Here is a 21,018-nt window from a genome sequence, read left to right as displayed (position 1 = left end):
TCTTTGAAAAACATTTAATGCTTTGTGTGTTCAACAATTTAACCTCTAAAGTCTTCCAAAACCACTAATGGCTCTTACATGATCATTAATGGCTCTTACATAACCATTTATGGTTAATTCAACTTGCACTCATGTGTCTCCTCAAGCATTTATTGCTTTGACCATGGTTATCCCTTTTGCCTTTGCACAAGAGTTTATCCATTGGATAAAAGCTTTATTCTTTGAATAAAGAATTTATTCATTCAACCTAACCTTGACCTTAACTCCCAAGTTAACTCTCAGGTCATGTCAAACATTTAATACTTATTCCCTCTCCTCTCAACCTATCTCACATTGACACTTGTCATCCTTGGATTGGGTTGAAAGCCATGACATGGATTGAATATTATTCAATCCCGACCCTTGTTGAGATTACTCAATCTCAACCATCCATTGCTCCATTTTTCTTATAAATAGAGCCCATTTCTTCATAATCTAGATCCTGAAAACTTGTATGCATCTAAGTTATAGAGAATTTTAGAGAGCATTTAGCATAAATCACTAATATCTTGTTATTTTGGCCTAAAATAAATCATTTTAGCATCATAGCATCTAGTATTAGCTTTTATTCACATTTGCATAGCATTTTAGAGTAAACATCTCAATCTTGAACCTCCATAAGCATCCATAGTGCAAAAAGCTACTGAGAACTACACTAGTTTGGAACTTGGAGAGGAGAGGAACAAAGAAGGAAAACTACCAGCATGGTAGAGAGCATATAGAGAAGTTTAGTTACTTTTTGTAGATTCCTTAAGCTTTCTTTTTGTTTAGTAGTATCTTTCTTGATATACTTGCTTAGGATAGTTTTTAATTGGTGATTTCTAACTCTAACATCTAACAATTGATTTCTTTTATTTCTTGTGTTGTGTTTATCCTAACTAACATTGTCCTTTTGCAAAGCATCAAGTATATTACCAGAACTAGAAGACACTTCCTTGGTTCATGTAGATTTAGGGGATTTCTTAGAAAGAGCCAAGAACCCTCAAACCAGTTCAATGATGAAGAAAATAGTGAAAAGTGGTCTTGTTGAAGCTGTTGTGTTCCCGCTTGTCACACCTTGTCCGGATTTGGTGATGGCTTGCATGAATAGATATGATACAGATAATAGATGCATCAGAACTAGTAATGGTGAGCTGCTAGTCAGTATCAACAGAGAAACAATAATGGCGACAATGGGAATTCCGCACAAGGACGAATATGAGGACTGGACCATTGGGAATTCGTATTCCTATTTCTCAGAAAAGAAGAGTAAGTACAGGAGTGTAATTGCTAGGAATTGGCTCTTGAAAATTCAAAAAGGAGGGTCATGATTGCCAAAGCCCCTGACTAGAGAGCATTTCATCACATAAGTGCGGGATATTGTGATACTTTTGAACAGAGTGAAGGGAAACTCACATTCTTTCTACTGGGAGGATTGTATGTACTTTTTCATCCAGGTGGTTTTATTCGGTGATAGATATCTCGATTGGTCTCAGGTAATTACAGAAAGACTTCATGAAGGATTGAACAATTTTGTGGGATGTCAGGTTTTTTATATGTCTTCTTATCTTTTCTACATACTAGCTTGTACAAGGGATTGGCTTGGTTTGCCTAATGAACCTTGAATAGACGGAATGGGGGTCTATAATTATTATCCCCTATTACATCAACAGAGACATGTCGAGCAAATTGTTAGGTGGAATGGATTCTTCACAGGAAAACTTGCTTTTGAGCTCCAGGGGGATGCGATTAGGAGAATGTCTATTGAAGCAATAAAATTCATAAGCATATATGGTAGCTTCTTTATTCAATTTCCCAGGTTTACTTACCTACGGGTAGGTGGTTTTGAGGGCCAACCATTCAAGCTGCCTAGGTATGCTTTCGATAGCTATGTACTTATAGAGGTGAGCAGGCAGCTAGCTTACATTGATAAAAGATTGGGAACAAAGGGCGAGTCTGGAGTTGTATTCCCTGTTGAACTCAGATACTATAGCTGCAAATTTGTATCAGATGCCCTGAATCTAGAATTAGAATTCAAAAGGATGAACCTGTAGCCATATGTGGCAAGGCAAAAGTTTGACAGTAGAGGTTACGCCATTGAAAACCTAAATGTAGATAGCCATTTTTGTCATGAGCCTCAGTTGGAGGATTACTGGGAGAACTGCAGTGATGAATATGAGGTAAGGAAAAGACTATGGTCAAGGTTCACTTTGCAACAAATAGTTACCATGAAGCTTCCAATTAATATATCTAGAGTATCAGAAGATGCAGGAGAAGATGTTCTAGACCCTGAGTTTGACACAGAGGTTCAGGGAAAACCAATTCCAGAAATTGATTGGAATAAAAAGGAGGATGACAGTATTCAAACTAGAACCTTCAATGTTGTGAGAAGAACAGAAAGATGGTTGAGAAACCAAAATTTTAAGGAGGGACCTCACATGTCCTCGCATGAACTAAGAATTGATTCACACATTGTGACTCAATCTGCCATTTCTTCCACTAACGAAATTGTTAATGTTGCAGGTGTTCAAGGCCTATTGTTGAGAAAATCCAACCTAGGAGATCAAAGAAGTCACCATTGGGTCTCATTGTTGCTCGAGTAACTCGGTCCAAGAGTAAGAAGAAGAGTAGGGAGACCATTTTGAAACAGGTTGTGGGTATGTGTAGGATCATGGTGTGCCAAAACAGGCCCTTAAGTGGCAATAAAATTTCAAAAAATCAGAGTTATGCAACTTGACATGAAAAATTGAATAAGTTATGAACATTATTTTTAAAATATGTAAGAAGAGAATCTATAGAAAATTGAATGTAGTTTCTAAGCTACTAGTTGTTTTTTAAAAGAAAAAAAATCCTATTTGATGAAAATTTCAAATTTCAATGCAGTGGTACAAAAATTTCAGGAAAAAGATAAGAAGTAGGTGTATGTCTGACCACCCTAATCACAATCAAATCATAATATTTTTTTATAAGATTTATAATATAAGTATTAGTCTCATGTCCGGATGTGACACATATTTTTTTATAATTTTTTATAAAGTAAATAATTATTTATGATTTTTTTACTATAGCTTTTCAGAAATTCAGAAACTCCTACGTCTGACCACCTTAACTTGGTCAAAACCTTATGAAATTCAATTTTTTAAAATTTTTCCCTATAGTAGACGAAGCATAGGATGTGACGCATGTTTCAGATTCAAAAAATGTTATGCGGTTTGAAAGTTATGAGTATTTTTCAATCAGTCTATCAATCAGGACTTTTGTCAGAATTCAATTAGAAACTAAATAATAATTATTTATTAAAGTTGAAATAAGAAAAAACTTATAATGTTGGAAAGCTAAGAATGTCCTTAAAAAACCATTTTCATTTGATCAATTTTGGCTATAAAAAAAGTCGTCAGCCACCAGTGTAAAGTCTAGAAAATCAAGGAATACTGAAAAACACGTTTTTTTTAGTTGACTTTCCAAGCTTGTCACTTCCAAGCCAAATCCCAAAGCAAGCCCGAACCAAAATGTGGAGGGAAAAATTTATGTTTTAAAATCGGATATCCAATAAAATCGGATACCTGATTTTTGAAAAAAAAAAATATATATTTTAGTAAATTGGGCATAACTTTTGCGTTTTATATCGAAATTTTGATTTTTGACAAGCACTAGAAAGGTAATTAAGAGCTGGAATAGGTATATTTTCAATTATTTGTTTTAAAAAATAATTATAATTCATTTAAATTCAACCTTCATTTTTAAAACATAAAAAACTCATAATTTTTCCATATGATTTCCCTATTGCATGAATTTTTGTAACAATCATCTCAAAATAAACTAAATAATAATAAACTAAATAAGTAATTAATTAATAATAGAAAATTTATGAATTTTATTGAGTTTGATAAATTTTGATAAACCATGTTATCTATGTTTGTTCCTTTCTCCACCTCTCTCCTAAACCTATCACTCCACCTATTTGTTTCTTCCTCCCTCTCTTTTGTCCATATTTATACCTCTCTCTAGACCTATATCTCTAACTATCAATGAATACCTCATTAAATCTCTCAAGCTCTACAAGGTGCTTATATTTCTACCTCTTCATAATTTCCTCCTCTATGTCACTCTCTCTTCCCTAAGATCTAGAATAGTCTTTCTGCATTTCCTTCTCATCTCTAGCAACAAAATTCAGAGGGGACAAGGAGAGGGGGAGAAAGGTGAGAAGAAGAGATTAATTAGGGGGAAGAGAGAGTGAGAGAGAGGGAGCTATAGGTAATTAGGTGGAAGGTGAAGAGAGAGAGGGAGGGGGTGATTGGGGTGAAGAGAGAATGAGAGGGAGAGTTTGAGATTATTAAGGGGTAGGAGGAGAGGGGGAGAGGGGAAAGTATCAACAAAGAGAGAAGAGAGATGGGGATAGAGGTGAAGAGAGACATAGAGAGTAATTAGGGGTGGGTAGAGGGGGAGAGGGAAGTATCTATAAACCCATAGGAGGAGAAAGGTGATCGAGGGTAATTGAGGAAAAGAAATAATGTAAGAGAGGATATGGTGTCCTAAAGGGTCATATGGTGTCTCATGAACCTTTAGAACACCATATGACACCTTAGGACACCATATGATGTTGTTATAAGTCTTATGGTGTTCTAAGGGGTCATATGGTGTTCTATGAGCCTTTAGGACACCATATGGTGTCATTAGGGGTCTATGGTGTGTTAAGGGGTCATATGGTATCCTATGACCCCTTAGGACACCATATGACTCCTTAGGTATTTTTAGGGGTCATATTGTGTCCAAACAGGTCATATGGTGTCGTTGGGGGTTGTATGGTGTGCTAAGGGGTCATATTGTGTCCTAAGGGGTCACAAGACATCGTATGACCCCTTAGACACCATATGATCCATTAGGTTTTGTTAGGGCTCATACTATGTCCTAAGAGGTCATATGGTGTCCCATGACCCTTTAGGATACCATATGACCCCTTAGGACATCATATGGTGTTGTTATGGGTCTTATGGTGTCCTAAGGGGTCATATGGTGTTCTGTAACCCCTTAGGACACCGTATGACCCCTTAGGACATTATATGACCCCTTAGGATACCATACAATACCTTGGGACACCATATGATGTCACAAGGAGTCGTATGGTGTCGTAAGGGGTCATATGGTGTCCTATGAACCCTTAGGAAACTATATGATCCATTAGGTGTCATCAGAGGGCTTATTGTATCCTAATGGGTCATATGGTGTCGTATGACCCCTTAGGACACCATATGCTTGGGAGACTATATGGTGATATGGGTCGTATGGTGTCCAATGACACCTTAGGACACCATATGACCCCTTAGGATACCTTTTGGTGTTTTTATGTGTTGTATGGTGTCCTATGACCCCTTAGGTGTCATTAGGGTTTATTTTATGTCCTAAGGGGTCGTATTGTGTCCTAAGGGGTCATACGGTGTCCTATGACCCCTTAGGACACTATATGGCGTTGTTAGGGGTCATATTATGTCCTAAGGGGTCATATTGTGTCTTATGACCCCTTGGGACACTACATGGTGTCGTTATGGGTTGTATGGTGTTCTAAGGGGTCATGTGATGTTCTATGACCCCTTAGGACACCATATGACCCCTTAGGACTTTATATGACCCCTTAGGATACCATACAATACCTTGGGACACCATATGATGTCGCAAGGAGTCGTATGGTGTCCTAAGGGGTCATATGGTGTCCTATGAACCCTTAGGACACTATATGACCCATTAGGTGTCATCAGAGGTCTTATTGTGTCCTAATGGGTCATATGGTGTTGTATGACCCCTTAAGACACCATATGCTTGGGAGACTATATGGTGATATGGGTCGTATGGTGTCTAATGACACCTTAGGACACCATATGACCCCTTAGGATACCTTTTGGTGTTTTTATGTGTTGTATGGTGCCCTATGACCCTTTAGGTGTCATTAGGGTTTATTTTATGTCCTAAGGGGTCATATTGTGTCACAAGGGGCCATACGGTGTCCTATGACCCCTTAGGACACTATATGACGTCGTTAGGGGTCATATTATGTCCTAAGGGGTCATATTGTGTCTTATGACCCCTTAGGACACCACATGGTGTCGTTATGGGTTGTATGGTGTTCTAAGGGGTCATATGGTGTTCTATGACCCCTTAAGACACAATTTTTATGTTGTTATGGGTTGTATGGTCTCCTAAGGGGTCATATGGTGTCCTATGACCCCTTAGGACACCATATGGTTTCATTATGCGTCGTATGGTTTCCTAAGGGGTCATATGGTGTTCTATGACCCCTTAGGACACCATATGGTGTCATTAAGGGTCGCATGGTGTGCTAAGGGGTCATATGGTGTCCTATGATCCTTTATAACACCATATGACCCCTTAGGTATCGTTAGGCATCATTTTGTGTCGTTAGGGGTCATATGATGTCCTATGACCCCTTATGTGTTGTTAGGGGTCATATAGTGTCCTACGACCCCTTAGGACACCATATGGTGTCGTTTGGGATTGTATGGTGTGCTAAGGGGTCATAATGTGTCCTAAAGATTCCTAGGACATCTTATAACCTCTCAGGACACCATATGACCCCTTAGATATCATTAGGGGTCATATTGTGTCCTAAGGAGTCATATGGTGTCTCATGATACTATATGACCCCTTAGGACACCATTTCATGTCGTTATGGGTCTTCTTGTTTTCTAAGGGATCATATGGTGTTCTAAGGGGTCACATGGTTTTATATGACCCCATAGGACACCATATGATGCCTTAGGACACCATATGGTGTCGTAAAAGGCCGTATGGTGTTCTAAGGGGTCATATGGTGTTCTATGGGGTCATATGGTTTTGTATGACCCCTTAGGACAATATATAATGTTGTTAGGGGTCATATTGTGTCCTAAGGGGTTATATTGTGTCTTATGACCCCTTAGGACACCACATGGTGTCGTTATGGGTCTTATGGTGATCTAAGGGGTCATATGGTGTTCTATGACCCTCTAGGACATCATATTATGTTGTTATGGGTCGTATGGTCTCCTAAGGGGTCATATAATGTCCTATGACCCCTTAGGACATCCTATGACCCCTTAGGACACCATATGACCCCTTAGGCGACCATATGGTGTCATTATGTGTCGTATGGTATCCTAAGGGGTCATATGGTGTTATATGACCCCTTAGGACACCATATGATCCCTTAGAACACCATATGGTGTCGTTAGGGGTCGTATGGAGTGCTAAGGGGTCATATGGTGTCCTATGACCCCTTAGCACATAATATGACCCCTTAGTACACCATACAATGTCCTTAGGGGTCATATGGTATCCTATGACCCCTTAGGACATAATATGACCCCTTAGGTGTTGTTAGGGGTCATATTATGTACTAACGGGTTATATGGTGTCCTACAACCCCTTAGGACACCATATGGTGTCGTTAGGGGTTGTATGGTGTGCTAAGGGGTCATATTGTGTTCTAAAGGTTCCTAGCACATCATATAACCCCTTAGGACACCATATGACCCCTTAGGTATCGTTAGGGGTCGTATTGTGTCCTAAGGAGTCATATGGTGTCTCATGACACCATATGACCCCTTAGGACACCATATCATGTGGTTATGGGTCTTCTTGTGTTCTAAGGGGTCATATGGTGTTATATGACTCGTTAGGATACCATATGACCCCTTAGGAAACCACATGGTGTCGTAAGGGGTCGTATGGTGTCCTAAGGGGTCATATGGTGTCCTATGACCCCTTAGGACACTATATGATGTTGTTAGGGGTCATATTATGTCCTAAGGGGTAATATTATGTCTTATGACCCCTTAAGACACCACATGGTGTCGTTATGGGTCGTATGGTGTTCTAAGGGGTCATATGGTGTTCTATTACCCTCTAAGACACCATATTATGTTTTTATGGGTTGTATATTCCTCTAAGGGGTCATATGGTGTCCTATGACCCCTTAGGACACCATATAGTGTCATTATGCATCGTATGGTGTCCTAAGGGGTCACATGGTGTTCTATGACCCCTTAGGACACCATATGACTCTGTAGGACACCATATGGTGTCATTAGGGGTCATATGGTGTGCTAAGGGGTCAAATGGTGTCCTATGACCCCTTAAGACACCACATGGTATCGTTATGGGTCGTATGGTGTTCTAAGGGGTCATATGGTGTTCTATGACCCTTTAAGACACCATATTCTATTTTTATGGGTTGTATGGTCCTCTAAGGGGTCATATGGTGTTCTATGACCCCTAAGGACACCATATGACTCCTTAGGACATCATATGGTGTCATTAGGGATCATATGGTGTGCTAAGGGGTCAAATGGTTTCCTATGACCCCTTAAGACACCACATGGTGTTGTTACGGGTGGTATGGTGTTCTAAGGGGTCATATGGTATTCTATGACCCTCTAAGACACCATATTATGTTGTTATGGGTTGTATGGTCCTCTCAGGGGTCATATGGTGTCCTATGACCCCTTAGGACACCATATAGTGTCATCATGCATCGTATGGTGTCCTAAGGGGTCATATGGTGTTCTATGATCCCTTAGGACACCATATGACTCCTTTAGACAACATATGGTGTCATTAGGGGTCATATGGTGTGCTAAGGGGTCAAATGGTGTCCTATGACCCCTTAGAACACCATATGACCCCTTAGATATCGTTAGGTGTCATTTTGTGTCTTTAGGGGTCATATGGTGTCCTACAACCCCTTAAGACACCATATACTGTCATTAGGGGTCATATGGTGTCCTATGACCCCTTACGACATAATATGACCCCTTAGGTGTTGTTAGGGGTCATATCGTGTCCTAACAGGTCATATGGTGTCCTATAACCCCTTAGGACACCATATGGTGTCGTTAAGGGTTGTATGGTGTGCTAAGGGGTCATATTGTGTCCTAAAGGTTCCTAAGACATCATATAACCCTTTAGGACACCATATGACCCCTTAGGACACCATATCATGTTGTTATGGGTATTCTTGTGTTATAAGGGGTCATATGGTGTTATATGACCCCTTAGGATACGATATGACCCCTTAGGTGTTGTTAGGGGTAATATTGTGTCCTAATGGGTTATATGGTGCCCGATGACCCCTTAAGACACCATATGGTGTCATTAGGGGTTGTATGGTGTGCTAAGGGGTCATATTGTGTCCTAAAGGTTCCTAGGACATCATATAACCCCTTAGGAGACCATATGACCCCTTAGGTATCGTTAGTGATCATATTGTTTCCTAAGGGGTCATATGGTGTCTCATGACACCATATGACCCCTTAGGACACCATATCATGTCGTTATGGGTCTTCTTGTGTTCTAAGGGGTCATATGGTGTTATATGACCCCTTAGGATATCATATGACCCCCTAGGACACCACATGGTGTCGTAAAGGGTAGTATGATGTCGTATGGTGTCCTAAGAGGTCATATGGTGTCCTATGACCCATTGGGACACTATATGACATTGTTAGGGGTCATATTATGTCCTAATGGGTAATATTGTGTCCTATGACCCCTTAAGACACTAGATGGTGTTGTTATCTATCGTATGGTATTCTAAGGGGTCATATGGTGTTCTATGATCCTCTAGGACACCATATTATGTTGTTATGGGTCATATGGTGTCCTATGACCCCTTAGGACACAATATAGTATCAATATGCATTGTATGGTGTCCTAAGGGGTCATATGGTGTTCTATGACCCCTTAGGACACCATATGGTGCCATTAGGGGTCGTATGGTGTGCTAAGGGGTCATATGGTGTCCTATAACCCCTTAGAACACCATATGACCCCTTAGGTATCGTTAGGTGTCATTTTGTGTCGTTACAGGTCATATGGTCTCCTATGAACCCTTAGGACATAATATGACCCCTTAAGACACCATATAGTATCGTTAGGGGTCATATGGTGTCCTATGACCCCTTAGGTGTTGTTAGGGGTCATATTGTGTCCTAACGGGTCATATGGTGTCCTACGACCCCTTAGGACACCATATGGTGTCATTAGGGGTTGTATGGTGTGCTAAGGGGTCATATTATGTCCTAAAGGTTCCTAGGACATCATATAACCCCTTAGGACACCATATGACCCCTTAGGTATCGTTAGGGGTCATATTGTGTCCTAAGGGGTCATATGGTGTCTCATGACACCATATGACCCCTAAGGACACCATATCATGTTTTTATGGGTCTTCTTGTGTTATAAGGGGTCATATGGTGTTATATGACCCCTCAGGACACCATATGGTGTTGTAAGGGATTGTATGGTGTTATAAGGGGTCATATGGTGTCTTATGGCCCCTTATGACACTATATGACCCCTTAGGTGTCGTCATGGGTTGTATTGTGTCCTAATTGGTCATATGACGTTCTTTGTCCCCTTAAGACACCATATGACCCCTTGGGACACTATATGGTGCTATGGGTCGTATGGTGTCCTAAGGGGTCATATGGTGTCCTATGACCCTTTAGGACACCATATGACCCTTTAGGATGCAATATTGTGTCATTAGGGGTTGTATGGTGTCCTAAGGGCGCATTTGGTGTCTTATGACCCCTTAAGACACCATATGGTGTTTTATGACCCCTTATGACACCATATGACCCCTTAGGAGACCATATGGTGTCGTTAGGGGTCATATTGTGTCCTAAGGGGTCATATGATGTTCTACGACCCCTTAGGACACGATATAACCCCTTAGGAGACCATATATACTAATTTTCAAATAAGGAGAGATATAAGGGTGAAGAGAGATGAAGAACTAAAGAGAGGGAAAAGAACTAAAGGACAAGGACATAAATAGAGATATAGATATTAAAGAGTATGAAGTGAGAGGGAGAAAAACTAAAGGACAAGGATGGATAGAAAGAGGTAGACATATCTAGAAATTGAAAAGGAGAGATGAAGATATAGATAAAAAATGAAGATAAAGGGAGAGGGAGGTGAATAGATATAGAGAAAGAGAGAGGTAAAGACAAAGATAAATATATGAAGAGATGAAGAAAAATGGATAGAGAGGGGTAAAGAGAGATAAAAAAAGGAAGAGATAGAGAGATATAAAGGAAGAGAAATATTGATAGATAGAGATATATAGATAGTGAAAGAGAGTGAGAAAGAGAGATAGAGATTATAGATAGGGATAGATAGAGAGGGAGAGAGAAAAAGAGGAAGATATAGAGATATATAAAGGCACTATAGAGAAGGATGTTGGGAGAGAGAAAAAGATATATAAAGATGGAGTAAATAAAGAGATAAAAGTAGAGAAAGGGAAAGATACTTCAAGAGGGCAATAGAGGAAGAGACAAAGAAGTAGATTAATCATGTATAGAGGAATATATATAAAGATAGAGGAACATATAAAAAGAGAGATTGATAGGGAAAGAGATGGAGATGTGAAGATGGAGATAGAGATAGATATGGATAGAATGTGATAGAGAGAGTAAGACAAATGGAGGGAGAGATGGAGTGAATAAGTGAGATTTAGAGATAATGAGATATAAATATACATGAAGAAAAATCTATAGGGATATAGAAAGAGAGGGGATAAGACAGTGAGAGAAAGGAGGTGATAGAGACAAGTAATATATAAGTATAGGTAGAATAAGACAAAGGAGGGAGATAAATAGAGAGAAGAGAGATTATTAGAGAGAAATATAGAAATAAGGAGTGACAATGATGGAGTGGGAGAGGGAGAGATATGAATAGAAAGATGGAGATATATGCAGAGATGCATGTAACTTGGGAATTTATTTATCTACATGGAATGAGAAAATAAGTGACATAAGTAGAGAAGAAAAAGATATATAAAATCTATTATATAAGTATAGATAGACAAGTGATAGATAAAGGAGGTGATAGGAAAAAAAAATGAGACTTTGTATGCTAAGTTTGTGAGTATTTAAAGTTTTAAAATTGAAGGACTAACTTCAAATGATTATAATTAATTTTTGGTCTATAATATAATAAAAATACCTCATCCATTTGATAGGTCTATGAATTTCCTTTCCAACGCCTGTAAAAAATCAAAATTTCGATAAGAAACGCAAAAGTTATGCCCATTTTACTAAACTATTTTTTTTTATGTTGATAAAATCGGAAATCCGATTTGAAAAGTATGATATCACAATAGTGACATCACAATGGTGACATCACAATAGTGACATCACAAATCGGATATCCGATTTGGTTTGGTATTACCAAACCAAATTCAAATTTCACCCGACCTAAACAAAAAGTCAAAGCGGATTTTGGCTTTTTTGGGAAGGTTGAAAACGCATTTTTTTTCCATTGCCACTTTTTGGCCCCCCATGATCTTGCACATACCCTTGTTGTAGACCTAAACCCTAGTGAAGAGATTGAGGAAACAATGGATCCAAAGGATCTGGATGAGCCTGAGATGCAAGAAATGGACATGAGCAAGGAAGAGGAAATCCGACAAGATCCCATGAACACCTTGGTCATTGTCACTTCACCTGATGTACAGATAACTCCTCCACCTAAAGAGCCTACAAACGCACCATGATGGTTGGTGTAGACACCTAAAATTCCACAAATGTTTATGGTGAAAATGGATACAACAATGTTGAAAGACTAAATGAATTCAACCACAAAACCCTAGCCTAACAACAACAAAGATCCACCATAACATATGAAGATTACCTAAGACAATGCAAATCAAATGAAATCACAAAGATTATACCATCACATGTCCAATAGGGTTTGGATCTCCATTCTTCCTATCTCCATTGATTTTGCTTGATATATTTGCTCTCAGATTTTATGTGCACAAGAGCTCAACAAAGAACGAAATGTGGTTGCAAGTAGGATTGCCTATGTTCAAAAGCGTAGTGTAGTCAAGTAGTCAATGGGGGGGTTTGATAATGGAGGGATAAGATTGAGAGGTGTAAAAGGAGGTCGGCTATGATTAGAGGGTAGGTAAAAGAAATAATAAAATAATGAAAGGGGTAGGTAGTGTATGAATTAAGAGATGAATGACATGTGTCATGGGTAGAAAAGGTTAATGAATTAATTAAATAAATTAATTAATAGAAGGAGTGAGATCAATTAAATAAATAAGATATTTATTTAATTTAGGAAAATGATAATTTAAATAAATAAATGTATTTATTTAAATGAGAAATAAGGCTAGAAGAGGATAAATGAATTAATTAAATAAATAAAGATTTATTTAATTAATAGAAGAATTAAGCTTAGATAATTAAATAAATAAAACATTTATTTAATTAGACTGGACAATTTTGGGTGTCTACATTTTGCCCCTCTTTGAGACAATGCGGCTTGTCGCGTTGTTTCAAAGAAGATAAGATGAACTGATACAAAGTTGCCCCAAGATAGGAATGATATGCCCCCTCGAGAGATTGGATGAAAATGTGTGAAAAGACCACAGACAATCTCTCGATAAGAAAGAAAGGCTAGAATGGACTGACCAGATAAAGTGACGAAGTCACGGGATAACGAAGACTGACACAAGAGACTAGGGCTAGGGTAGTCTATAAGATAGACCACGAGGGGAAAACATCCTCATTATCATCCACACATCCAAGAGATCAAAGTGCAGAGAGAGATAGAGCAACATCAGTCAGCTGCGATGGCAATGGCTCACAGATTTGATCGCGTTCGCTGATTTCAGAGGCCAGCAGAGGCAGGAGAGCCAGTAAGTACCACAAAACTTCCTTGTACTTTGATGCATTTATTGTTGTCATTAATGCATGCTAGGTAGAGTAATAAATGTGCTTAGAATAGGGTTCAAAAAATGTCAAAAATGTGTAGGCGCGTCTGCGTTGGTGACAGGCGCATTTATGCGATCTAAAAGAGCGTTTATGTCATGAAAGCACGTTTGTGTCCAAAAAATGTGAATTTGTGTCTTCTAGATCAAATTGACAGTTCTGTGATGAACATACGCTATCGATTGGATAAGCTGCTGAGAGGATACACTCAAGCAGGTCCTCTAGGGAAGACTAGGATAACAAATAGGGCTAGGATTGACAATTTTGTGATAGAACATACGTTGCCAATTAGGAAACTTCTCAAGAGGATTCACTCAAGCATAGGCCCTAGGATAAGATAGATCAAGGTACTTTGTGATGAACAGTGAGTACCAAGATATAGTACTTTGTGATGAACAGGGAGTACTAAAATATGAGCAACAATTTGTGATGAATAGTGAGTGCAAATGTGAGCAGCACTTTGTGATGAACACGGAGTGCCAAACACGTAGTACTTTGTGATGAACAGGGAGTACCACTAGGATAGAAGCAACACTTTGTGATGAATAGTGAGTGTCACTAGGACTGAGATGATTGATTTGTGTGACTGCAGGAGTATTTGCCTATGCTGGAGTCACGGGAGAGATTCCCATCGACTCAGAGGTTGTGACCTGAGTTGACAGCCGAGGACCAAGCTGCAATTGAGGCTATGGGATTGAGACATATTCTGTATGTGCCTGAGTTTTGGGCGAACATGGGATTGCTGATTGCACTGGCGGAGAGGTGGCACTTTGAGACTTGCACTTTTCATTTGCCGATGGGGGAGATGACAGTCACTCTGGAGGATGTATACAGGATTCTGCAGATACTGATCGATGGGGAACTGATTCCATATGATTGAGATGGAGACAGAGATGCCCTTAAACGAGTGTTCTAGGATCCAGGACTAGAGATGAGGGCTGGACACGTGGCATGGGACACGATGACACAGACAGGATTAGCACTACCAACAGTGTTGGCAGGAGTTATCAGTGGGTTCCTCTGTCCGAATAGGGCGACACGAGGGGTGGCTGCAGAGGACACAGGGGCCAGGAGAGATGATCTTGGGGTAGGTCCTTCTAGGGCTTAGACTCCATCAAGGCCAGCCGGCTTTGAGGGAGGGAATTCATCATAGCCATAGAGGGCTCCCTATGTATCAGTATTGTACCATTTTTGTATGATGATGTAGACACCTGCGGGTGATTGTAGCCATATGATTTTGACATCATTGTATCATGAAACTTTATATATATATATATATATATATATATATATATGAGATGATTCATCTTTGCAACAATTATATGCATGTGTACCTATGTGATGAGATGTTCTTATGTGATGCTTATGATATGGATGCAAATATGTACATAATGAAATGCAATATTTTTGTTCTTTTATGTTTTTAATATGTTATGTCAATGCAAATGTGAATGTATGAAATGCAGATGAATATGATAATGCAAAGAACTATTTACATGATGAAAATGTAAGATGTGCTAACATGTGTTGTGTGCAGGATGTGATGCAATTGTGATATCTATATGTATGTATGAAATGAGATATGTGGTAATGCAGGTGCAACTACATGAAATGTAAATATTTTTGGTGTGTCATTATACTCAGTCATGTGATAGCAGGCTACGCGGACTCGAGAAGGACGATGGAAGTCAATCAAGAAAGGGGGATGAAAGATAGAAGATATGAAAGTGAAAGAGCTTCTTGTGCGTTATCATCATTGAGCTTTATTATGGCAAGTAGGTTATGACAATCGAGGCATATGTTTGACCCAGAAAGTCATTGTACCTGTTTGCATGGAGATAAGACAGTCACAAACAAAGAATGCCCCAGTTCATACTAGACTCACAGTGTCCTCATATCGTTGGACAAGTCATAGCATTACTAAAAGACAATCCACAGACAACAAATACAAATAGGTGACGATACCCCATCCTCGCCTTTCTAGTCAAAGACATCCTGGAGATAAAATCTCTAGTTAGAGACATCCTGGAAAAGCTAAAAGATATGTCACCAAAAGATAAAATCAAAAGAAAACCAAGACTCGACACCAACATCCACTGTAGTCCTCAAGTTTAGTGTCTCTTGTCACTTGTATAAGTCTATTTGATTGTGGTCACAATGTTTACTTTCACAAAAAGGATAGATAGCACTAAACCATATGTTGTCTGAGTCTGTTGAAAGATTTGATTTTGTTGAAGCCCATTGTTGCTGCTGTCTCATCTGAAACTGACTGAATCCATGAAAATGATACTTTATTGCGGAGAAGATGAAAATTTACTGCGGATTTGTGATGCAAATGTTGCTTTATTGCGGATTGTGCGTGGATAGACTAAAGGAAGCTGGAAGAAACTGTACCCTTCGAAACATGTGATGTTCTCAGTTCCACACCCATCACTAGACGTAGGATTTGCCTTAGCCATAGATAGGATCTGATTTATTATGGATGGAAAGGGAGGTGAAAAGGGAGGTTTATTATGAATGGCTAACCAATCTTGGGTAGATCAATAACAAGCCATGATGGGAATGGGTAAGTTTATTATGAACGAATAGGTTGTGAGTGTGTGCAAAGTGAAAGGATGAAAGTGAATCCTGAAGGAGGGAGGAGCAATGTCTCTACGCATGGTGTTGGTGACCCAGTTTTCACCATGGTACTTGCCTAGGGCACCATCGAAGTGGTTTTCACTGTTGGACGAAATTATTTCTCTTTACTTTTTTTGATTTTTCAATGTTTTTTTTGGTGTCACGAGGCGCCTGTTTGCCAGGTTTTCACCAAGTAACGATTTTTTTGTTTAATAATTTTTTTTGTATTTTTGAAATTTTTGAATTTTTTTTTGTGTTTTTTGAATTAGGATACTCTGAAGAGCTATGTGTAAAACCTGCCAAGGTGCATGCTGTTGATAGGATCCTCCAAAGGTTCACCTTCTGTAGTTGAGAGTTGATATGCCCCAGATCCATATGCTGCTGTAATGATGTAAGTACCAAGCCAGTTTGGTTTGAACTTGCCCTTCTTCTCTCCGTCTTGCCGATTTTTAGGATTTTATTTGAGAACTAAGGCACCCACCTCAAATGTGTGAGGCTTAACCTTATGATTGTAACTACAACATTCCTTGACTGAATGATGTGTAGCTTGAGTGACTGTCTTCCTTGATAAAGGAACTAAGATAGAATTACTAGTGTGTGGACTATACAGGCCCGTATGCGTGTCACCTAAAGAAGTTTGGGCATCCCTGACAACAAAGTCCTTCAAGAAAGTTCCATTAAAGGTCCATGATGTATCACCAGAAGGGGAAGGATGTGTGGAACAAGTGGATGAGTGATGAAGGCTTATGATTGTGAAAAGAAGTGAAAGTAAGATGGCATGATGGAGACTTAGGATCAACAAGTATGATTTTTGACTTGAAATTGTAGAACTTTTGCCCCCAGTTATTTTGATATTAGGGGAGATCAACTCTTGTTCTTTTTCTTTCATAGGATTTTTATCCTTGACTTTAATTTTTGTAGAGTCCAATAGCTTTTGATTTTGATTTGGACTGAAGGACTTTTCTTTATTTTTGACTTTTAGATTTTTCTTTTCAAATCTTCTTTTTTGATCCCCAATAAGTAAGGGCTTTTGTAATTCTTGTTGATCCAAGTCTGGGAGCGGAGTGGAAATGGAATGAGTGGATGATATGGTAAGGCTATGTGAGCTTTCAAGAGGGCTGGCGATATGCTCAACATATTCTTTGCTGGAACCACTCTTAGGACTGTTGATATCAAGAGATGCTTGCACCACTAAAGGAGATTTGCATTCAGACTTAGTAGCCACAACACTAGGTGGTTCACACCCAGTTCCTTGACATTGCAAATTGTTTGTAGATTGTTCCCGTTGACTGAATACCTTAGGAGATAGTGGGAGTTGATCAACATGAAAGATATACTCACCACATCCCAGATCTTTAATCTTGAATTTTTCTTTGAGCTCTACTTGCTTTGATGTAGAAGCTTTCAAGGATTATGTATCCACATAAGTTGAAGATGGAACAACTTCTCGATTGACTGGGATTGTTATTTCTGATCTAGGTCACAGATTGTGGCAATATATGAATGGATTTGGGTCAGCTTTGACGGTCACTTCAACTCCATTGTGAGGGAACTTGATACGTCGATGATATGTAGATGGGACTGCACTCATTTCATGAATCCAAGGATGTCCTAGCAATATGTTGTATGTGAGATCAAGATCAAGTACTTGACAAACCACATCCTTTGTAACTAGCCCAACTCTGAGAGGTAAGGTGATTGTACCCTTGGATGAACGCTCTCCATCATCATATGCTTTGATAGTAATTTTGTTTGTAGAATTCACAGCTTTGTCTGAATATCCCAATTGTTTAATAGTGCTCAATGTACAAATGTTTAGACTTGCTCCTCCATCTATTAGGACTCGTTTGATTCTATGTTTGTGTATGAAGGCTTCAATGTGTAAAGGTGCATTATGTGGTTGACTTACAGAGGTGTCATCAACTTCTGTGAATGTAAGGGAGTGTGGAATGGAAAGGTATCCCACCATGGCTTGAAACTGGTCCACATTCAGATTAGTAGGGATGGCAGTGTCTCTCAAGATTTTGTCAAGAATGGATTTATGTGCAGGGGATATGCGCAAGAGTTCAAGTATGGAGATGAGTGTGGGTGTCTTCCCTAACTGCTCTACAAGGTCATACTCAGGTTTGGTTGATGAGGAAGCGGTGTTTTTAGTTGGAGCACCTTGCAAAGTGAATTTACCTCGGCGGGTTGTAACATGACATTCAGAGGTAGGTTCGGAAGAAGATCCAATTCCTTTTAGAATGATCTTGGGTCTCTGGGTAGAATTCTCAGGGGTTTTGTCCTTTATGATAATGGTAGAGACATAATTGTCCATTGAGATGTGATTGATGGTTGAATCATAGTTATAAGATGCTCTAGTATAGTTGGTTTGGTCATCTGTGGCTGCAGCTTTTCCCTTGTCATGCTTTGGGAATGGTTCCTTAAACATTTCATGTTCTTGATTGGATGAGTGTCCTTCAATCTCAATGTCATCTCTATCAATGAGATCTTGTATGATGTTCTTCTGTCGATGACAATTTCCTGTCTTATGACCCTTGCTCTTATGAAATTCACAATATTCATCATCATTCCACCAATTTGGTTTAACCTTTGGTTCATATGGAGGAAAATCTAGAATAGTGATTACCTTGTTTGCCACTAGCTTTTTGAAAACTAACTCAAGTGGTTCTCCCAATGGAGTGTACTTCCTTCCTGATTTAGAAGTTGTTTGATTATTCACCTGATTTGATCCAGAAAAAATGAATTTGGGTCGCACTGTATTGGCATCAACAACACCATCATTGACTGTGTTCTTGTTTTTATTCCAAAATCTTGGCTTGTCTTTTCCTTTAAAGTCATCTTTGTTTTCCTTGAATATCTTAATGACTCCTTGTTCAATTAGGACCTTCTATGTTGCTAAGCCTTTTTCAATGACGTCCTTGAAGGTGGACAAACAAGCTTTCCGTAAGTCATAACCAATCTCTTTGTTAACATTTTGGGTGAACATCTCTACCATTTATTTTTGTGGAATTTCACAAGAACATCACATGTTTCGAGGAGTACAGTTTCTTCCAGCTTCCTTTAGTCTATCTGCGCACAATCCGCAATAAAGCAACATTTGCATCACAGATCCGCAATAAAGTTTCATCTTCTCCACAATAAAGTATCAGTTTCATGGATTCAGTCAGTTTCAGATGAGACAACAGCAACAATGGGCTTCAACAAAATCAAATCTTTCAATAGACTCAGACAACATATGGTTTTGTGCTATCTATCCTTTTTGTGAAAGTAAACATTGTGACCACAATCAAATAAGACTTATACAAGTGACAAGAGACACTAAACTTGAGGACTACAGTGGATGCTGGTGTTGAGTCTTGGTTTTCTTTTGATTTTATCTCTTGGTGACATGTCTTTTAGCTTTTTCAGGATGTCTCTGACTAGAGATTCTATCTCTAGGATGTCTTTGACTAGAAAGGTGAGGATGGGGTATCGTCACCTATTTGTATTTGCTGTTTGTGGATTGTCTCCTAGTAATGCTATGACTTGTCCAAGGATATGAGGACATTGTGAGTCTAGTATGAACTAGGGCATTCCTTGTTTATGACTGTCTTATCTACATGCAAATAGGTACAATGACTTTATGGGTCGAACATATGCCTCAATTGTCATAACCTACTATCACATGACTGAGTATAATGACACACCAAAAACATTTGCATTTCATGTAGTTGCACCTGCATTATTACATATTAAGCATTTCATACATACATATAGACATCACAATTACATCACATCCTGCACACAACACATGTTAGCACATTTTACATTTTCATCATGTAAATAATCATTTGCATTATCATATTCATTTGCAGTTCATACATTCACATTTGCATTGGCATAACCTATAAAAACATAAAAGAACAAAAATATTGCATTGCATCATATACATATTTGCATCCATATCATAACCATCACATAGAAACATACATCATGAAACATCTCATCACATAGGTACACATGCATATAGTTGCCGCAAAGATGAATCATCTCATATATAGAATCATAAGTGTCATGATACAATGATGTCAAAATCATATGGCTAAAATCACTCGAAGGTGTCTACATCATCATACAAAATGGTACAAATTGATACATAAGGAGCCCTCTAAGGCTATGATGAACTCCCTCCCTCAGAGCCAGTTGGCCTTGACAAAGTCTGAGCCCTAGAAGGACCTACCCCCAGATAATCTCTCCTGGCCCCTGTGTCCTCTGCAGCCACCCCTCGTGTCGCCCTATTAGGACAGAGGAACCCACTGATAACTCCTGCCAACACTGTTGGTAGTGCTAATCCTGTCCATGTCATGGTATCCTACGCCACATATCCTAGCCCTCATCTCCAATCTTGTATCCTGGAACACTCGTCTCAGTGCATCCTTGTCTCCGTCTCGATTGTAGGGTACTAACTCCCCATCGATCGGTATCCTTAGTATCTTGTATACATCCTCTAAGGTGACTGTCATCTCACCCATCGACAAATGAAATGTACATGTCTCTGAGTGCCATCTCGCAGCCAGCATAGTCAGCAATCCCATGTTCACCCAAAACTCAGGCACATAAAAAA

Source organism: Cryptomeria japonica, chromosome 11 (genome assembly GCF_030272615.1).
Source record: "Cryptomeria japonica chromosome 11, Sugi_1.0, whole genome shotgun sequence".
Lineage (NCBI taxonomy): Eukaryota > Viridiplantae > Streptophyta > Pinopsida > Cupressales > Cupressaceae > Cryptomeria > Cryptomeria japonica.
The sequence above is the reverse complement of the archived record's forward strand: the minus strand, read 5'-3'. Positions refer to the sequence as shown.